A 20,351-nucleotide genomic window follows, 5' to 3' on the forward strand; every position below is an offset into this window, starting at 1 on the left:
CTTTACTTTATAGGATAGCAACAACGGATCATGAAAAGGTGTTCGGCGCTTGTGCAAGATGTCATTATCAAGCGCCTTACTTTTCTGATGATAGTGACAATTTCACCAAAATGGTTTTCATGGACATTTTCAAAATCAGAAAAAAGGTTTTTTCAACGTAACATTAGCCTTCTTCCTATTGGCTAAGGATTATTTTCTCACTAGAGGTAAAAGGCACGAAAATGAGTCCATTTCTTTCCTAATGTTACAAATCTATCTCAACATGGGGCCAATGGTAAATCAGGGCATGTCCATCCCCCCCCCCCCCCCCCCCCCCCCCCCCCCCCCCCCCCCCCCCCCGCGCTCTCCCTCTCTTCCAAGAATCGTTTTGATCTTGGATGTCTCTTAGGATTGCTCATCCAGTGTTATAAATTCTCCTTTTTCTTCTTCTGTTCTTTGTCAATGCAACACCCACTTGCATCCTCTCTCTCTCTCTCTCTCTCTCTCTCTCTCTCTATAGTGTGATAGATTTGTTATCCAATTCCATACTTGAGTATCTAGACTTTGAAATCTTATTGGAGTGTTTCTAATATACAAATCTTTGATTCAAGCCTCATCAAAAAGATCGATAGGAATTCCATTACACTTTGAGATCTTGCTAGAGTGTTCCTAATGTCCTTGTCTTCATTTCATTTCAAGACTTGTTGAAAAGATCTTTGATGTCTCTTGGGATTGGTCCTATGGCATTAAAAAATGTGAGGTCTTAGTGGATTGTTTTTAATGTCCTGGTCTTCATTTCAAGGCTTGTCACATAGAACTTTGACATCTCTTGGGATTGTTCCTATGTGACACTAAGAATGTGAGGTCTTGTTGAAGTGTTTTAAACGTCCTTGTCTTGAGTTCAAGACTAGTTGGATATATCTTTAAGGTCTCTTGGCATACTCCTGGATGTCACACATTTCCTTCATGTGTGTGTGTTCTGGTTGTTTGTGGGGGGGGGGGGGGGGGGGGGGGGGGGGGGGGGAGGATAATAAGAACGGAAAAGGGTAAATACTTATCAATCACCAAAGGCCTCTAATTGTGATTGCAATGATTCCTACTTTCCTTCGTGTCCAGTCCTTGTGACTTCCTGCGTGTTCAGGTCAATGATAGCCGCTCTCTCTCTCTCTCTCTCTCTCTCTCTCTCTCTCTCTCTCTCTCTCTCTCTCTCTCTCTCTCTCTCTCTCTCTCTCTCTCTCTCTCTCTCTCTCTCAGGGGATGAACCGAGTGAAATTCTTAGATTTGGTTTAAATCAGTTGGAAATTTTTTATCAAATCTATAGGGTATTTAATAAGCAATGGTATGGTTTGCATGGAATCCATTGTAGATCGTGTAGCAGGCAATGTTTTGGTTTGCATGAATTTCAACACAAGGCGTGTATTGGAATGCAACACACGACGCAAAATAGCTGAGAGAATTTGGATTTTGAAAACCTAGAACTTCCTTGCTCTTCCCATACTGGGCATACCCTACAATCAATGTACTCCAAGAAACAACATCCTTACATATCCAACAATCACTGCATTCCAAGATTTTTTGTGTGTTTAGAAGCACACCACAATTGACATGCATGTCAAGCCCAAAAAAAATCGAGCAAGATTTTTTATTTCCAAGACTTGCAATCAACAATCTCATCATGAAACTATTTTAAATGCCAACTTCTTTCATAATGTCCTATGAATTCAAGATGCAAGCATAGTGAGTGTGTCTAAAGAAAAGAGTTCACTCTGTATTAGCTTAAACAACTCACTCCTTGATTGCTAGTCCTATCCCTTTTGGGCATATCCAACAACCATTTCATTCCAAGAGAAGATATCTAGGATAGGAAGCCGGCAAAGAATTCTTTGTGATCTCAATAGTATACCATATTTGACATATCTGACGACCACAACATTGCAGAGCTACTAGGTAAAAATCTCATCATGAATTTTTTGCAACAATGTACACAAATGTTGCCCTATGACTTCAAGATGCAAGCATTAAGAATTGCATCTAGTAAAACATGATGCTATATTAAATTTCTTGCATAATGCCCCATGCCTTTAAGATGCAAGCATAGGTGAATGCATATGAAAAGAAACCCTCACTCGGCATTTGTTGTTGTAAGTAGCCCACCACTTCCAAGTCCATATGTTGGGCATATTCAACAATCGTTGCATTCCAAGATCATCGTGTGTGTTCAAAATTATACCACAATTGACCTATAGTTCAGGCAATAATTTCAAGTGCGATATTATTTTCCTAAGAGCCTCCAACAAACAATTCCATCATGAAGCCATTTTCTTATGTCCATGGCACTTCCTACACCTCCCTAGGTTTCCCTTGTTTGACAATTGTTGCATTCCAAGTACTTTTTGTGCATTCAAAAGTACACCACGTTTGATATACATGCTGAGCAAAGCAATTCCAAGCACATTGTTTGGTATTCAATGAAACAATCTCATCATGAAGCTGCTTTCCATTATCCAAAATGTAGCCACAATGGTTAGAGATGGTATTTTCTGCCTCTCTCTCTCTTTGTGTTATGTCGAGATGTCCCCACTTGTTCACCTTTTGTTGCACCAACCCATGTTGACTTCCCCCAACTCACGGTGATGACCCTCTCCCTCCTACAGCTTCCCCACTTTCTTTTTATTTGCAACAATGATAGCTTCTTTGAATATGGATCTATGTAATAGAGTAAATAGATTTTGCATATAGATCAACCAAATCATTGTCAAGCACATTATGTTTCTCCAACAACCCGTCGTCTTGTCATGAATTCTCTCACCTCTGTGAATGGCTTCCATAGATCCAATAATAGATGAGAACATTTGAAGACTCGGACATTCCTTTCAATCAGCTAAAAGCAGCGCAAAGCTTCCTTGCCACATTTGAAGAAAGACCATTCCTTTGCATCTGTTGAAAAGCACAGAGCTTCTTGCCACATAAAGATAGTGCTTCGTTGCCACAGTGCTCTCATACAGAAGTGCTTCCTTGCCACAATGCTCTCTCTACATGTATGATATAGAGAGTGTGTGTGTGAGAGAGACATTGCGACTTGGGAGTAGGGAGTGGCACCTAGCGACTCTCGCAAGCAAGAGAGGGTAAAATCACGGGCATTTTGGTCATAGGCCGTGAGATTAAGGAATGAGCTCATGTCCACAACTCGCAACACCTCTCAACCTTCCCACTGCATCGTTGAGTTGTGTGTGAGCCTTCAGGCTCACGCACAACTGAGTGTGAAGGCTTACACACAAATGAGTGTGCCCTATCAGTGCTCCCTTTCTCTTTCTCTTCCCGCTTTTCTCTCTCACACACACTGTCATCAATTCTCTCTCTCTCTCTCTCTCTCTCTCTCTCTCTCTCTCTCTCTCTCTCTCTCTCTCTCTCTCTCTCTCTCTCTCTCTCTCTTTCTCTCTCTCTCTCTCTCTCTCTCCAATGCCACTAGTGGCATCCAATCCATTCTTTCTCTACAGTTGGAGTTGTGCAGATTGCATGACAATTAAATGTGCACAACTGGAGTTGTGAGGATTGCATGACAACTGCAATATTAAGCCTAATCATTGTAGGGTCATGAGATATGTATTGCGCACACCCACACACACACGGGCGTGCGTGCGTGCGTGCGTACGTGCACACTGTACATTGCCGCCAGAAGCCATATTGTGCTAGTCTCTCTCACACATGCACACCCTTGCAGGTATCGACAATATTGGCAGCACACCCTTGCAGGTCTCAACAATATTGGCAACACATAGTGCTCTTGTGTGTGTGTGTGTGTGTGTGTGTGTGTGTGTGTGTGTGTGTGTGTGTGTGTGTGTGTGTGTGTGTGTGTGTGTGTGTGTGTGTGTGTGTGTGTGTGTGTGTGTGTTGAGAGGTACATGTTAGAAATTGACTCTGAATAGCTAAGTCGGATTTTGACTTATCGGATATTTACTGAGCTGTATTTTGCTAAGTCGGATGTAACTGTCTTTCAGTTGCAGTCTGCTGAATGTCTTGTGACTGGGTAGTTAAGTCGGATTTATCTATATAAGTGGGGAATGTATGTGTGCAAGGGGTATCTGTTCTCTGATATGAATGTGATGATGATGGTGCAGTGCAGCAACTATTCAGTGTATTCTCTGCTTACTCTGATATTTTTGAGTAGTCATGTTTACTGTGTCTGAATTGTTGTTAATGAAGTATGGTGGAGTAGATGGTTATTCTTGCTGTGTATGATGTTCATGTGTTGACCTAACCCACAACACATTTGGCGATCCGTTGGGTTAACGTTTATTTTCAAGTAATGATGCATGTCAGAGGGAGACAGGAGAGTAGGAAGAGTGTACTACACAAGGGCTCAAGCACAGGCTGGAAACATTGATCCATTTAACTATGATCATGACAATCAGCAATCACCCGATGCTCAAGGGCAGCAACCTGTAGACCAAGGAGGGGTAGGATCAGGAGCAGCAGGAGAAGAGAGAGTGAGGCAATTTATTGGAGCTTTATTCCTGGCAAGAAGAACCACCAGGAGAAGGATCCAGTTTGACCCACTTCAGGGGGCTACCAGGCAAAGACCTAGGAGACCACCACAACCCATTCCAATGGCTCAACCACCACCCAACCCAAAGGTCAAGGCAGCCAAGTTTAGAGCAGGGAGTAAGGAAGATGCTGACTGTCATGTGGCACAGTTTGAAACTAAGTGGCAGGCAAGTGGCTATCAGGTGATGTATGCTGATGGAGTAAAGATGGAACAATTTGCTGCCACATTGGAAGGAAAGGCCATGAGTTGGTTCAGCCAATATGGCATTGCACATTTTGCTACTTATAATGCTTTGAAGCAGGCATTTCTGCAGAGATTTAGAAAGGAGAAGACTCCGACTGATGTCCTGAGAAAACTCAGAGACATTAAGCAAAATAAGATGCTGGTTGAAGACTATGCACAGAAGTTCAGAATTTTAGTAGAAAGATTGCAGGGGAATGAAAGACCCACTAATGAAATGTTAGCAGGTTATTTTTTGAAAGGATTGAGAAGCAGCTTAAAGGGAGCAGTAGCTAGCATTAATATTGCTGGAGGTCTGGATGACCTTGTTACTGCTGCTGCAAGGGTGGAGAAGAGACTTGGCATGACCAAAGCAAAACGAAAAGAAGACAGTGACTCAGATTCAGAAGAAGCATCTGAAGACACAGATTCCAGTGGGAACTCAGATTCAGACTCACCATCAGACAGTGATGAGGAAACAGAAAAAAGAAAGAAGAAACAGAGCAGTAAGAAGAAGAAAGTCAAGCAAAAGCAGAGTATTGAGCAAGATTTGGTAGGCAAACTTAAAAAGTTTGGTTATTCTGTTGTAGCACCTAAAGAAAAAGTGTATTGTCACATTTGTGAAAGGGATGGACATAGTACTGCTAGCTGTTGGTATAATCCAAAGAATAGAGGGCAGACAACACCTAACATAGGAAGAGGAAGACCAGAAATTGGAGCAAATCAAGCAGTACCATTTAGGGGAAGACCACCATTTCAGAGGACAAGACCTCCTAGACCTCCTTGGAGAGAGCAGGAGAACAATAATAATAGGAGACCCTGTGTGTACTGTGGTGCACCAGATCACTGGGTAGGTCCCAATTGTGCTTTATGGGTGAAGCATAGGGAAGAAAGGGGAATGCCCATTGTGAGATATAATCAGCCCAATCAACCTGAAAATCAGCAACAGCAGCAACAGCAACAGCAGCAAAATCAGCCAGCAGCTCAGGCAAATGTAATCTTGTTTGATGTGTTTTCTCAGGATAAGCAGATGCAAGATACTGACCAAGAACAGGAGCAGCAAGGGAATGAAGAGGAACATCAATGGGCTTGTGACTGTAACCAATGTGTGCAGGAGGATCATGTTGAAGTTCTAGCAGTGACTAGGTCTAAGGATAAATCACCTTTGGATTGGAAGGAGCAAAAAGGGGTAAGAGACCAGGTTACAAAAAGGATTGCCAAACACCAGGCAAAGCAGGTGGATATTGAGGATGACCCAAAAGAAAAGGAAGAGCAGAATAAAGGGAGTAAGGAGGTGGAAAATAAACAGGATAAGGATTGGTTTGAAATACTTATTAGCTCACCTCTTCAATTATCTTTGGATCAGTTGTTGCAATTGGTTCCAGCTTTCAAAGACAGATTGTTCAGAAAGCTGCAGAACCTGAATGGACTTGGCACAATGGACAGGCAGTTTTATCCAGCAGCAGCAAATAGAATTGATCCAGCAGATGTGGACTTTGTGGTACCAGTTATTAAAGTACACTTTCTTGGAGAAAATTTTGATGATGTGTGTGTGTGTGTGTGTGTGTGTGTGTGTGTGTGTGTGTGCGTGTGCGTGCGTGTGTGTGTGCGTGTGTGTGTGTGTGTGTAGCTATTTTACTTAAATACATAAACACAAATGAACATAATAGTTCAAAAGACAGTTGGCTTTAGACAAGTGACCAGTGGTAGCACAAAAACAACTCAGTCTTTTTAAAAAAAAAAAGCAAAACTCACAATTGTGAGTGAATTATACTGAGCAGCCCAAAAAATTACAAGGTTTTTTCATGCTCATGTGAAGCCATGACAACATCCAGGGATCATAATTACATCGTCTATCAGGGCAGCCACCCCTATCAACCCGCCTCCATCCTAGGCATTCCATCTACTAACAGCAAGGCACAAGTAGTCCTAGACCAATCCTCCGAGTGATGCTCGCGCTCGAGTCCCGCCCGAGTGCCCATATTATCACTTTGCTTTCTTGTATAATTTCTGCGAAGCTTGCCACCTCAAAACCTCCTTCAAAGACATGGCGGTTCCTTGTCTGCCATACCTTATGGAAGAAGAAGTATTTGACAATCTGAGTGCTGACGAGGAGTGCAAGACTACCTGAGTTTTTACCTCCAAGGCATAGGTCAGTCTTGAAAAAACTAATTTTCCATGTTCTCTGGACCCACTTGCATACTTTCCCTGCAAGGCCTTTGATAGATGGGCAGTTCATGAATAATTGGGCCAGATCTTCACTAGCTAACCTGCACCCCAAGCATCGATCTGACCCAATCCCTCTCTCCTGAATATTCACCCCCGTCGGTAGAGCACCCCAAATAACCTTCCATAAGAAAACCTTCATGTACTGGGGAACCTTTGGCTTCCATATGTTCTCCATTACATGCTCCCACCTTTCCTCCAGCCATTGCTTTTTCCATAACTTTTTAAGGGGGCTAGTCCAATTCTTCTTTTGCATCATTGCATTCCAATACAACTCTGAATCACAGATTGGCATCACTAGATTTTCAAGCTCTTTCATCACTTTGTGGACAAGCAAGACCTCCAAGCTATTAAGTTGATACTGGGTAGCCATAAGGTCAATGGTTTTCCAACTGTTGTTGCCACTATCCCAGAAGTGCTCAAGTCGGTTCAGACCCTTATTATTCAGCTTCCTGGTGTCTCAATCCAATAGGGAGTTTGTGGCGGATCTACAACTTTGGAGAGCCAGGGGAATCAATGCAGGACGGAGTTCTTGAAGTATCTGGCTTCGTCCCCCCACTTTAAGACTCTTGTTGGTCTATTGCATTTTTTTACCAATTCTCCAGAGTTGCCCCCAGTCTTAAGGTAGACCACGCCGGGGCTAACAGTTTGCCATGAACCTCCACCCCTCTCCACTTTCCACCCTTCGAGCCAAGTTTAGCTGCTTCTATCATATCTCTGATCATGACAGCCCAAACTTGATCCTATTTCGCCAAGGAAACAACAAATTTGGTGCAACAAGCTTCTACATGGACAACTCAATCTTAGAATTATTTTAGTACATTGCAATAATAATGAGATCTCATTCTAGTGTATAAGTTTAAAGGATGACTTGTCTTGTTTGCTTCACAAAGTGGAAAGAGTCACAAAAACAACTCAATCTTTGAATTCTTTTAGTACGTTGCAATAAGAATGAGGTCTCATTCTAATGTATAAGTTTAAAGGATGACTTGTATTGTTTGCTTCACAAGGTGGAAAGAGTCGGTACATGAAGGATGGACAATAGCAAAGCCAAAAAAAATCCAAGAAAGGATAGATTCCTCACCTACATCCATTCAAACAAGACAACATGTATGTTAGCCTTGAATGCGTTTTACAGGTGTCAATGGACTTTATCAGTTATTATCCATGTCCATCTCACAACCTTTTTAACTTCAAACCATTGTCCAATCATTTACTTTTGTGTTTGAAAAAAGTCTCAAGGTGTGAGTTATTTTTTGTTCTTTTTTAAACTTGCAATCAAAAAGGTCATCACTCCTTTAAGATACAAGTGTGTTAATATAGGTTACAGATAAGGTTATTACATACCCCATTTTTTAATTTCAATTTTAAAATAGCTTATTTAAATAACTATAATTCTGACCGGAAGGCCTCCACCCCTTTCGATCCAAGTGTCTTAATCCTTGTTTTTGCTCATGAAGCATTTTGTGTCTTTTATACCCAAAGTTTTTTGTCTGTAAAGGTCTTTTGAAAAAGTCAAATAACACCAAAAACTACCCCAACAAAATTATGTACAATCCATTAAAAAATAACCTTATAATCTGCATGATTAAAGCCAGTAAGACATCATGACAGAGCGTAGTTTACCTAAGAGAAAAAATAAACCGAGTAAAATGTACATGCTATTGCATCCATGGCACCGAATGTGTCCGACAAGACAAACCCTTTAGCTCACTAGGTCAAGCAATGCCAAATCCTCCAAATAAAAACCAGCTCAACTTGATAAATAGACCAGTATTACGATTTTAAGCTACATCAAATTTTTGTGCAACAGAATAGACAACTCGGCAACTTACTTACACACCGTATGTAGAAAATTCATTAGCTCTATGTGCAGTAAAATTAAAAAACCACTAATAGGCAAGAAACGAACCTCCCTTTGCATGCTTGCATGGATCTTCCATGTTGTAATTGATCTTTGATCTTGATGCTTGAAGCTCAACAGCTACACGTGCATGCTCGTGTTTTGTGTGTGTGTGTGTGTGTGTGCTGTTTAATCTTAGATAATAAGACATAATTGAATTTTTAGATTCAAAAGACAGCTGGCAATGGAACAAAGAGTAGGTGAGTACAAAAACAATTTAGTATTAGAATTATTTAAGTACAATGATTGTAGGAAATAAGTCCCCTTTCAGTATACAGATAGTAAAAGAACTTCTCAGATCATAAGTGAGTGTTTCCTCCAATGTAAAATAGCTTGCCAAAGTAAAAAAAAACCTTCCAAGATAAGATAGAGTCCTTACCTACATCCATCCAAACAAGACAATAGTTCAGTTAGCTTTGGATGTGTTTTACAGGTATCAATGGACTATACGAGTTGTTATCCATGTCCATCTCAAAGAAAAAAAAGACTTACAATCTTAGTCAAGAGTATTTATATAAAGATCTTATTACTTTTCCCCCCAAAAACTCAAAGATTATAGTAAAAGAATATCATTTTGATTAGAAGGCCATCACCCCTTCTAATCCAAGTGTCAGAATCCACTCCCTTTTAAAAAATTCCTCAGTTTCATTAGTTCATGAAAAGCTCTACCAAATGAAGTTTATACAAGAAGTTCTTTTTTAAATCAATTCCATTTAAAGTTCTCATATAGTATCAAGCTTTGTTTAAGATTGTTTTTAGATCATACGCCCATTATGGTAAAATGGACTCTGAATCATCCCACAATCACTAACCATATTTTTCCTTTAGCAAACCAAGTAACAAGGAGCCCTGATAAAAGCCAGGCCATGAGCCAAACCATAAAAATATACACCATGATCATGCTAGTTCCACCTACACACTCAAGGCATAAAAAAGATCAACATCCGCCCAAGTGACTGTAGTTTACATCCTAACCGAATAAAGTAGAGACCAAGTACTGCAATTGTGCACAATAGGGCCTAACACTCCTAAAAAAACTCATATCATTGTGCATTCAGACAGAAAGCACTTCCACCAACCAACCAATACACAGGGCCAGTAAAACGGCTTCCTATGATAGTGTTACAAATATTTATGTAAAAAAGCAACAGTATCCAATAAGCCACAATGTTCATTTGCTGCTCTATAAGCCCCCAAAAAAACCAGTAAACAAACGCAGCCAGTAGTAGCCCATAGCATCAGGCCGTTTAGAGGGAATAACAAATAACAGTGGTCATATTAAAGCATTAATCCAAAATGAAGGTTCATTACAAAACTGCCATATCATACCACCTGGCATAAAACACATAGTCGGTGTGCAGAGGGTTGGATAACATGCCCCCCTTTTTTTCACAAGCTCAGTTAAAAAGGCAACAACCCAAGTAAACCAGGTGCCTATTAGCCATATAACAGTTATAGAAATAATTGAATCATGCTGCGCATAGTTTTTTTAAAGAATGACAGTAGGACAAAACCCATTACCAACAGCCATAAAAAAGCCATCCCTTATACCTCGGATGATATCAAGGAGTTGATGCCAAAGGCAAAACCTAGGGCAAAGCATATATAACTATCATGCCACTGTTTGACACCCATTTCCACTTACTTTTGTTGTAGCCACCAATACCTGAAGTATGCTTACTGTAAAACTTTATCAAAACTCAAGAAAACCCATAGAGAAGTAAGCAAGGTGAGGAAAAACCTGAGAATCATGAGTAGTGAGCTCCATAGTTCCGTATTTGAAGCAAGCAGTAGGTTTTTTAGAAAAAGAAAACACGACAGAACAACCATGGCTAAGTGAGGGGCAAAGATGAGCCTCACCTGTTTATATAGGGGAAGGAGGAGGGACTGCCAGTCGGGAGCCATAACTGAGGTAGGGCCACCATCATGGAGTGTGTGTGTGTGTGTGTGTGTGTGTGTGTGTGTGTGTGTGTGTGTGTGTGTGTGTGTGTGTGTGTGTGTGTGTGTGTGTGTGTGTGTGTGTGTGTGTGTGTGTGTGTGTGTGTGTGTGTGTGTGTGTAGTAGCTCTGTTTGGCACGATGATACCCATGAGTGGGAAAATCCACAGTGAGGCCACCTTCACGGTGTGATGAAGAGGGACTCTCGAAAATGCAATCATGCTCAGCCATGCCAAAGGTAAACTCATTAAATAGATCCTAGGTTTATTAGACGGGCTATGTCCCATGATGTTAAATTCCAGCAGTGGCTTTTACGTGTGATCCCAAGTTATCAAGCTACCCCGGTTAGAGAGTAGTGTGTATTGCCAGAAAAAAACCCGATTGGTCCAAAAAGAAGGGCAAGGTTAAAGTGTGGGGCCCTTTTCTTAAAAAAACCAAGAGTAATATAATATCACTATGTGTGTGTGTGTGTGTGTGAGTGTGTGTGTGATGTGTGCGCGTGAGAGAGAGAGAGAGAGAGAGAGAGAGAGAGAGAGAGAGAGAGAGAGAAATTCAATGTGCCATTCAATGAGCCATTGGAGTGTCGCACAAAGGCCTTCCATATTTGCGTTGCATTAATGAAGTACAACAAGCTCAATGATTCAACAATGGAAGTCTAGCAATTTGTATGGATATCCTGTACGAATTCTGTGTGTGTTTGTGTCACACACACACACACACACACACACACACACACACAGTGAGTGATTTTGTTGATTTTCAAGCTTTTGTGTGCGAGTGAGAGTATTGAGAAATAGAGAATGGTCCATTCGATTTATCCTTTGTGTATGTGTGTGTGTGTGTGTGTGTGTGTGTGTGTGTGTGTGTGTGTGTGTGTGTGTGTGTGTGTGTGTGTGTGTGTGTGTGTTTAAGTATGAAAAATCCCCTCATAATTGAACCATACTTAGACAATTCTATTAAGTAATATATTAAATAACAATATTGTAAAACAAGATGTCATGAACCTCAATTGTCATGTCATATACATCAATACAACATTCTGTATCTAATGGATAATACAATCATTTAAATCAAAAATTTGATCTTTGATCACTTACAATATAATATCTTAGTGTTGTATCTTATGTGCCCATCCTTTGGGATGAGCTTCCACTACATCTACATGTAGAAGGATCCAGCTGGTACATTAGCTGGTACATTGGACAATCTTCCGTTATTGTTGCAGTTTCCATTGTAATCCCAAGGAAAGAATCTCTTACCTGCCACCATCCAAGAAACACAAGCCTATCAAAACTAGCATTACTTGGGAAGGCAAGTGTCAACGACTCCCTCCCCTTGTTATTGGTGTCAAAAATTACAACACAAACTACCACCATAACAAAGATCTAATATCAAGTTTGATCCATTTATTTATGCTAATGTTTACATCTTTTAATTCTAGAAAAAATTGGACAGCATCTCCTTTGTAAATTGGATCAATTTGCAAAAGTCCAGTCTACTACCATCTCTTCCGAGACTCCCACTTGAGGATTAAGGCTCTTTTAATTGAACGAATTTCAAAGTAAAACATTTGTGTTAAAAATTATGTACTTATCCAAGAGCATCAAAAAGTAATTTGTAATTGTGAAGTCACCACTACATACTTACCTTCATCAGAAGTGATTTCCTGCATTCAAAGATAGAAGTACATGTCTATAAGGCCATTTTGCTAGGTGGATGTTTAAGTTGGAAAGCATATTATATACATACAGATTGTATTTCAAAAGTTCCAGTCATTACCACTTCCTCGAAGATCTTTACGAGAGGCATAAGCATATTTATATAATTTGATTGAGCTCGAAAAATTGATAATATCTTAAGCTATAAGTAAAATCCAAAAATAACCTAATCTGTCTAAACTAGATCTGAGTGTCAAGCTACAATCCATGGAGGTAGCTCAATGGAAGTTGTATGCGCCATATAAGGCGGATGTTTAATTTCTTCTGTAAAGTCAGCCTATAAAGTCTACAATCATTGTTAAAATAGAAGAGAGGTAGCATCACTCTAGCTTCTGATAGTAAAGAACTCTAGCAGAAAAAATTCAGCAGCATCTCTTTTGTAAAACGGACAATATTTCAAGTTTCCAATCAATGCCATCTCTATTGAGACCCTCACATGAGGTTTAAGGCTCTAGAAACCAATACATATGTGTTATTTTCAAGTCAAAAAATCCATCATGCAAAACATGGTCATGCCAAATTCTGAAGTCTACAAACAATTCTCTTTATGATACAATAAACTAGCTATGTATCTTCAATCATCAGTTAGACCAGTCTTGAACAGTCAACAAAGCCCAATGGTCATACCTATTATGCTAATGATAGTCATTCCACATCTATACATTTATTATTACTTTTGCCAAGTTTCGAGAGCAAGCAAACATCTCTCTGATAAAAAAATAGCCAATGCTTAAAATTGATTAACTCTGAGTGCCAAACCCCAAACATAATTCGATACATTAAACTTTAGTGTCGACTTTCAGTAACCAAATGACTAACGTAGTTAGCAACCCAGGTAGATATCAGTGCCAATGGATCCCCAACTCAGGTCCATCAACTCAGGCAAACTCACATCAGTGAATAGAAAATCCAGAAACTTCAAATTATGCTATGTACAAAACCTGGAAATGGACACTACTTCTTGCAGCTTTCAAATGTTTTTCTCTCCGATTGACATTCTAAGAACTTTTTACTTATCAAAAACCCAAAATATACTGAGTAGGTGCAATTGCGCCTACTTGTATGTCGATATTTTTCCTTTCTAAAGTGGGCAAGGTTTAGTTGAAAAACGTTGGATGTCGATTGCCCCCGTAGACGTACATTCCGTCCATCATGTTGTGTGTTTGAGAGACGATGAAAGCCAACATGGAGAAGAAATCAACTGACAAGATCCATGCTGCCATGTTGTGTGACATTGCCAAAAACGTCATGGGCATGTGAGGCAGATTGCATAAGGTCCAATGCTTCGCAACCAGAGCGCCATAGTCTAACTATCATGAGCAGTAATCCACAGCAGATCAATAGGAGAAGAGGAGATCCACCGAGGTATCGTCCAAAGTGCCTTTGCTTGAGAAACTTTGCAGGAGAGCTCCATGCAAGTTGTCTCTATGTGTGTGTGTGTGTGTGTGTGTGTGTGTGTGTGTGTGTGTGTGTGTGTGTGTGTGTGTGTGTGTGTGTGTGTGTGTGTGTGTGTGTGTGTGTGTGTGTGTGTGTGTGTGTGTGTGTGTGTGTGTGTGTGTGTGTGTGTGTGAGAGAGAGAGAGAGAGAGAGAGAGAGAGAGAGAGAGATCCTGGGTGTGCGGTCGCGTTCGCCTGTGTTAGCTCGCGAGGAAGTACCAAGCAAGAAGGGAGTGTCGTGATGCAGACTAATAAGCACCCCTCGATTCCAGAAATAGAGGCGTTATTTTTATGCACCCATACCTATAGTGGTTGACTTCATTATGAACCTTCACATTATGTGAGTTGTCTCATTCAAGTCCACCGCCGCCAGTTCAGAGCTCAAGCTAATCCAAAAGAGACCAGCTGTGAGGTGTATTCCCTTTGTTGGAATTAGGGTTGCAGAGAAACACACACAACTTGGAGAAGACGAAGGAAGCTCAAGGCACACAATAGAGAGTGTATAACTTAGTGTGCAATGGAAAGATAGATAGACCTAGAGTGATGGGCATATATACAATGCTTGGGGGGAAAAACCTCCTAAAGAGGGAAAAAATGCCCCGGCGGTCCTAGTATGTTCACACACATCACTACCACATGTATATGGTAACAAATCCCCCCTAGAGTGATGCGGTGAACAAGAACTGGCACATGAGTAAAGGGAAGTGCCATGCCCTAAGGACATGATCAGTCCACAAAGGGGAGTAAGCCCAAAGCTTTGCGGAAAGCTTCAAGCTTCTCACGAGACAATGCCTTTGTGAAAAGATCTGCAAGGTTTTCCTGTGTTGGCACATAAGCCAAGCTGACCTCTCCTGTTGAGAGCCTCTCCCTGACATAGTGGTAATGCACCTCAATGTGCTTTGTGCGAGCATGAAAAACTGGGTTCCTCGCAACTGCCAATGCGCTCTGACTGTTAGTGTAGATAGTGTTGGCAGTGTCATGTCCAACACCCAAATCAGCCATAAGGCGTCTGAGCCATACACACTCAACTGTAGCTGTGAAGACTGCCCTGTACTCATCCTCACAACTCGAAGTGGCCATAGTAGGTTGCTTCTTGCTCAACCATGACATACATGAACTGCCAAGCATGAAACAAAAACCACTTGTGGACACTCTCGTGTCAAAACAACCAGCCGAATCTGAATCCGAAAAAGCATGTAAGTTTGGTGGCTGATTTGAATGCTAATTTCAAAATTCAGCAATATGTCTATCATTTGGTCCAGTGATCAGCAAATCATCAACATAAAGAACCACAATGAGAAGTACATCACCCTCACTACATACAATGTGCTTTTTGTTGGACTGTTATGAAAACCTTGTTTGACCAAATGAGTGTCAGCTTTCTCATACCAAGCACGAGGAGATTGCTTCAACCCATACAAATCCTTGTTACATTTGCACACGTTGTCCTCTTGTCCTTTTATGACAAAACCGCGAGGCTGCATTACATAAAGTTCTTCAAATATGTCACCATTCAAAAAAGCAGTAACAATGTCTGATTGATGTACATCCCAACCAAAATAAACTACCAATGCACATAGAAAACGCAGAGTAGTCATACGACAAGTGGGAGAAAAAGTCTCTTCATAATCTATGCCTTTTTGCTGTGCATAACCCTTTGCAACAAGTCGAGCCTTATGGCGATCAATCTCACCATCAGGCTTGCGTTTCAACTTGTAAACCCACTTCGTACCAATGGCCTTTTTGCCAGGAGGCAAATCACATAAAGTCCATGTGTCATTTTCTATGAGTGCATCATATGTTGATTGCATGGCAGCCATCCAATTTTCTGAATTCTGTGCTTCATCAAAAGATAGAGGCTCCTTAACATCATGTAAGCTAGACACAGCCACAGCATAACAATCTGATGCATAAGATGCATGGCGAGAGCCTAAACAAGTACGACTAGACAAAGGTGCATCCAACTTACTGTCATGCAAAGTGTGCACCAACCATTTTGGCATACCTCTAGCCTGTTCATTTTCAGCCCTTTCCTCATCAAGTACATCATGTACATCTCCATCAGTAATAGGCTGATCTAGAACATTTTCAGAAACCCCCATAGGTTGTACATTTGCCTCATTGGAGCTTACATTCGCTGAACAAAATCTTCCACAAACACTACATCCCGTGAAACTAGAATACGTTTTGTTTGCGGATGATACAACCTATAACCTTTGCTTTCAGCACTATAACCAACAAAAATACATTTGACAACCTTATCGTCCAATTTTCTGCGCTACACTTGTGGCACCAAAGCACATGCCAAACAGCCAAAAACCCGCATGTACCCAATAGAAGGCTTTCTATCATGCCATGCTTCATATGGATTAATAGACTGCAAAGCTTTCGTAGGACACCTATTAAGTACATAAGTGGCACACTCAAGCCAAAAAGAATGCGGCAAAGCTTGACTTTTGACCATACATCGTGCCATTTCCGTCAGTGACCTGTTTTTCCTCTCAGCAACACCATTTTGATGAGGTGTATAAGGCACTGTACATTGGTGTTTTATCCCATGACTAGCCAGAAATGCATTAAATTCATGAGACATATACTCCCCCCCTCGATCGGAATGGAGGGTGCTCATAGTACATTTCGAGACATTTTCAGCCATAGCCAGAAATTGTTTGAAGCACATGAAAACTTCGGACTTCTCTTTAAGCGGAAATACTCATGCATGCCTGGAGTAATCATCAATGAAAGTCATGAAGTAAAGGTAATTGTTCAAGGACGGAGTTTGCATGGGCCCACAAACATCACTATGCACAAGCTGCAACCTGCATGTGTCCCGAACTAAACCATCCTTTGGAAACTTAGAACGCTGCATCTTACCCAAAATACAACCTTCACAAACATGTTTGACAGGTGCTTCAAGAGGTGGCAAAGCAGCAACCATATCATATTTCTGCACACGCAGCAAACTGGCAAAATTCAGATGACCAAAACGTACATGCCAAAGTTTTGCATCTGAAATAGCCTTTGAATCTGCAACAACATTTGCAAAATTTTGTCCACACTTGTCATACAAAGTAAGCTTATATATCCCACGACAGAAAAGGCCAGATGCAACAATTTCATCACCAAAACTAAGATCATGAACTGTACATCTGTCATCCATGAATTTGACTACAAGTCCAAGTCTAGCAAGTGCGGATACAGACAAGAGATTCTTTTTTATCCCAGGTACATAAAGTGCATCAACAAGTGTGAAATAACTGCCATTAACAGCAGTAAGCACAATTTTTCCAACTCCCCAAACTGGATAAGAGGCATTGTTGGCACAAGTGACTTAATTCCCATGAGGGACAGACTTGAGAGAGGTAAACAATTCACGATGTGAGGTAATGTGCTTTGTAGCACCACTGTCGAAATACCACACACGTGAATCTGCAGCAACTGACAAGCATGCATCATGGACAGAAAGATTGTAAGTGCACTTTGCGCTAAAAGCCCATTTTGCATCAACATCAGCGTTACAGTCTCCTTTCACAAAAGACTCAACAATGGCTGCATTTGTAGTGGAACCAACATTTGCGGTGGAACCACTCTCTTTCTTCTTAGCCTCTTTGGCCTTCAACTTAGGACACGACTTGATCAAGTGGTCATTAGCTTTACAATAATGGCAACGCATCTTCTTTTTGCCCTTATCACCAGAATTTCCAGACGAATTGCTGCCAGCAGAAGCATTAGGAACATAACTTTTGCCACTCGCAGTAGAACCATAAGAAGTGGCTGCATTGTTGTTACCACCCTTTCTTTGAGAAACAATAAAAGCCTGTTCAACTGCACGCTGTCTATTCATGTTTTTTTGGGAAAGTGACTCTTGCAACAACAATGTGTATAATGCATCAAACTTGACAACTTCTGGATTTCCTTGGGTCATAAGTCTCCAAGTACTAGCAAAAGTCTGGTAAGAATCTGGTGAGGCATCAAGAACAGTCTGCACAAGGGAACTGTCTGAAATGACTTCTCTTGCAGAAATAAGTTGCTCATTGAATCCTTGACACTAGCAAGGAAAGTGTCCATATCATCTTCCTCATGCATAATCATCGACTCCAGCTCTTTACGCAGCAAATCAATTTTAGCATCATTGTGACTTGCATAAAGACCAGCCAAAATATCCCAAGATTGTTTTGCAGATTTTGCTTCACGGATGTGAGGAACAATGGTGCGCTTCACAGACAACGCAATCAATGCATGAGCTTGTGCATCCTTAACATCCCAACGAGCTTGTTTTGCCGTAGGCAAAACAACTCTAATGCAGCAAGACCTGCAACATCCTCAACATCGCCTACATCCTCAGAACCACGACGGACATCAATGCCCTGCACAATGTTCTAGACGCCCTTTGACACAAGAACATGTTGCATCATATAAGCCCACATAGGGTAGTTGTCCCCATCCAACCTGTCCTCAGCAGCAAACATCTTAAACACATCTGTGTTGCTGTTGTCAGCCATGGAAAACTGCCCAAAAATAGGAGAAATGGAGCAAGAACAACATGTGCTATATAGCACAAACCGTAGAAGACTATAAGGCACCTGTTATGCACAAAACGGCACTAACAAAAATTCTGCACAAAATGACAAAATTGCCTGTACAAACCTGCCTGTAGTGGAAACTGAGACCGAAATGAGCCCAAATCGAAAATCTGAACAGATCTAGCTCTACGAGTGCACCCAAAGTATTTGTCGACCTGCGAACGCTCGCCAAAGCTCATTGAAATCGGACAAAGTGAGTAGGCATGTACTGTCGCAGCTAGCGACTAAGCCCGGGAGGACACAACCTGCTCTGATACCAATTGTTGGAATTAGGGTTGCAGAGAAACACACACAGCTTGGAGAAGATGAAGGAAGCTCAAGGAACACAATAGAGAGTGTATAACTTAGTGTGCAATGGAAAGATAGATAGCCCTAGAGTGATGGGCGTATATACAATGCTCGGGGGGGAAAACCTCCTAAAGAGGGGAAAAATGCCCCGGCGGTCCTAGTGTGTTCACACACATCACTACCACATGTATATGGTTACACCCTTAGGGTTCTAGGGTTTATCAAGCCAGGGAGAAGTATTGTGGCAAGAGCAATTCCAAGAAGCAGTGTATGCAAGAGAAGCTCATAGTTTTGTGTGTACGAGCATGTGTGTTTATGTTTTTACACTCCTCGTAAGAGGGCAATACACGCCTACTGCTCGTGCTAGTAATAATGATTCCATAGAGGTTAGTTGGAATGCGAGCTAATAATAGACTAGGAGTGGGTTACCTAGCTTTAAACAAGGTAGGTAGTTTTTAGGTGGCAGAGTTACTCGACCAAAAAGGTATTTAAACCATACCTATTTTTGGCAGATGAGTTGGAGTAGCAGCTCTAGGTTAGCACACCAAAGAGGGAAGCTTTCATCCAAGAGCTAGCCAACGACTTGTCAGCTAGATAAGTGTGTGTGTGTGTGTGTAGCAGTTCTAAATCTATATATATATATATATATATATATATATATATATATATATATATATATATATATATATATATATATATATATATATATATATATATATATGCAAACGAACACTAACTGTTCACAGACCAACAATTCTAGAAAAGTACAATGGATTTGTACAATAATCTCTTTGCTGTTGAAATAAATTATGTACAAGGTAATGAAGATAACAGAATATAGCTCAGGAATCCTCAAACCCAAAGTCTGGGAAATTTTGCATCACAATAAGAGATCCACCATTTGTTAAAAACAGAACGTTTTAATCAAGGAAGGTAGCCCTCACCTGCACCCATAGCCACAAGAAAACAATTCGTTAGCACGTGGTTGTACGCAGGTGATGTTGGGCATCCCAGTTGTTATCCATGTCACCATAAAAAAAACATAGTTCTTAACTTGTAATTTGTGTTTTTTTTATTTAAAAAGTTTCTTTTTAGAAAAAACAAAGTTTTCATGCCAATCTGAAACGAAAAGTGATCATCCTCATAGAGCAGCAATACATCTGATTCTACTGTTTTTTATACAAAGCTTTCCTTAACCAATCCTTTAGTTTTAAGGAGTTAAGTAAAATATCAAAGAAATTTCCAGAATTTTGTTCTTAATCATATATGAGTGACCTTAAAATCTATTGATTTACATACAAGCAATCTTAAGCCAGACCTAATCTTACCACTTCTTTTGTAAATACAACTTTTTAGACCTGATCTTATATTTGGAACCAGATTCATAACCAAGCTAGGATCTCACCCCAAAAAAAACAGCTCTGGATTTACCTCTACTCCTATCTTAGACAAATTCATAACATTATTCAACAATTACACTTGCTATTATGTTATGTCAAACATATTGCTGCCATAT

This window comes from Adiantum capillus-veneris, chromosome 18 (genome assembly GCF_014529385.1).
Source record: "Adiantum capillus-veneris isolate H3 chromosome 18, ASM1452938v2, whole genome shotgun sequence".
NCBI lineage: Eukaryota > Viridiplantae > Streptophyta > Polypodiopsida > Polypodiales > Pteridaceae > Adiantum > Adiantum capillus-veneris.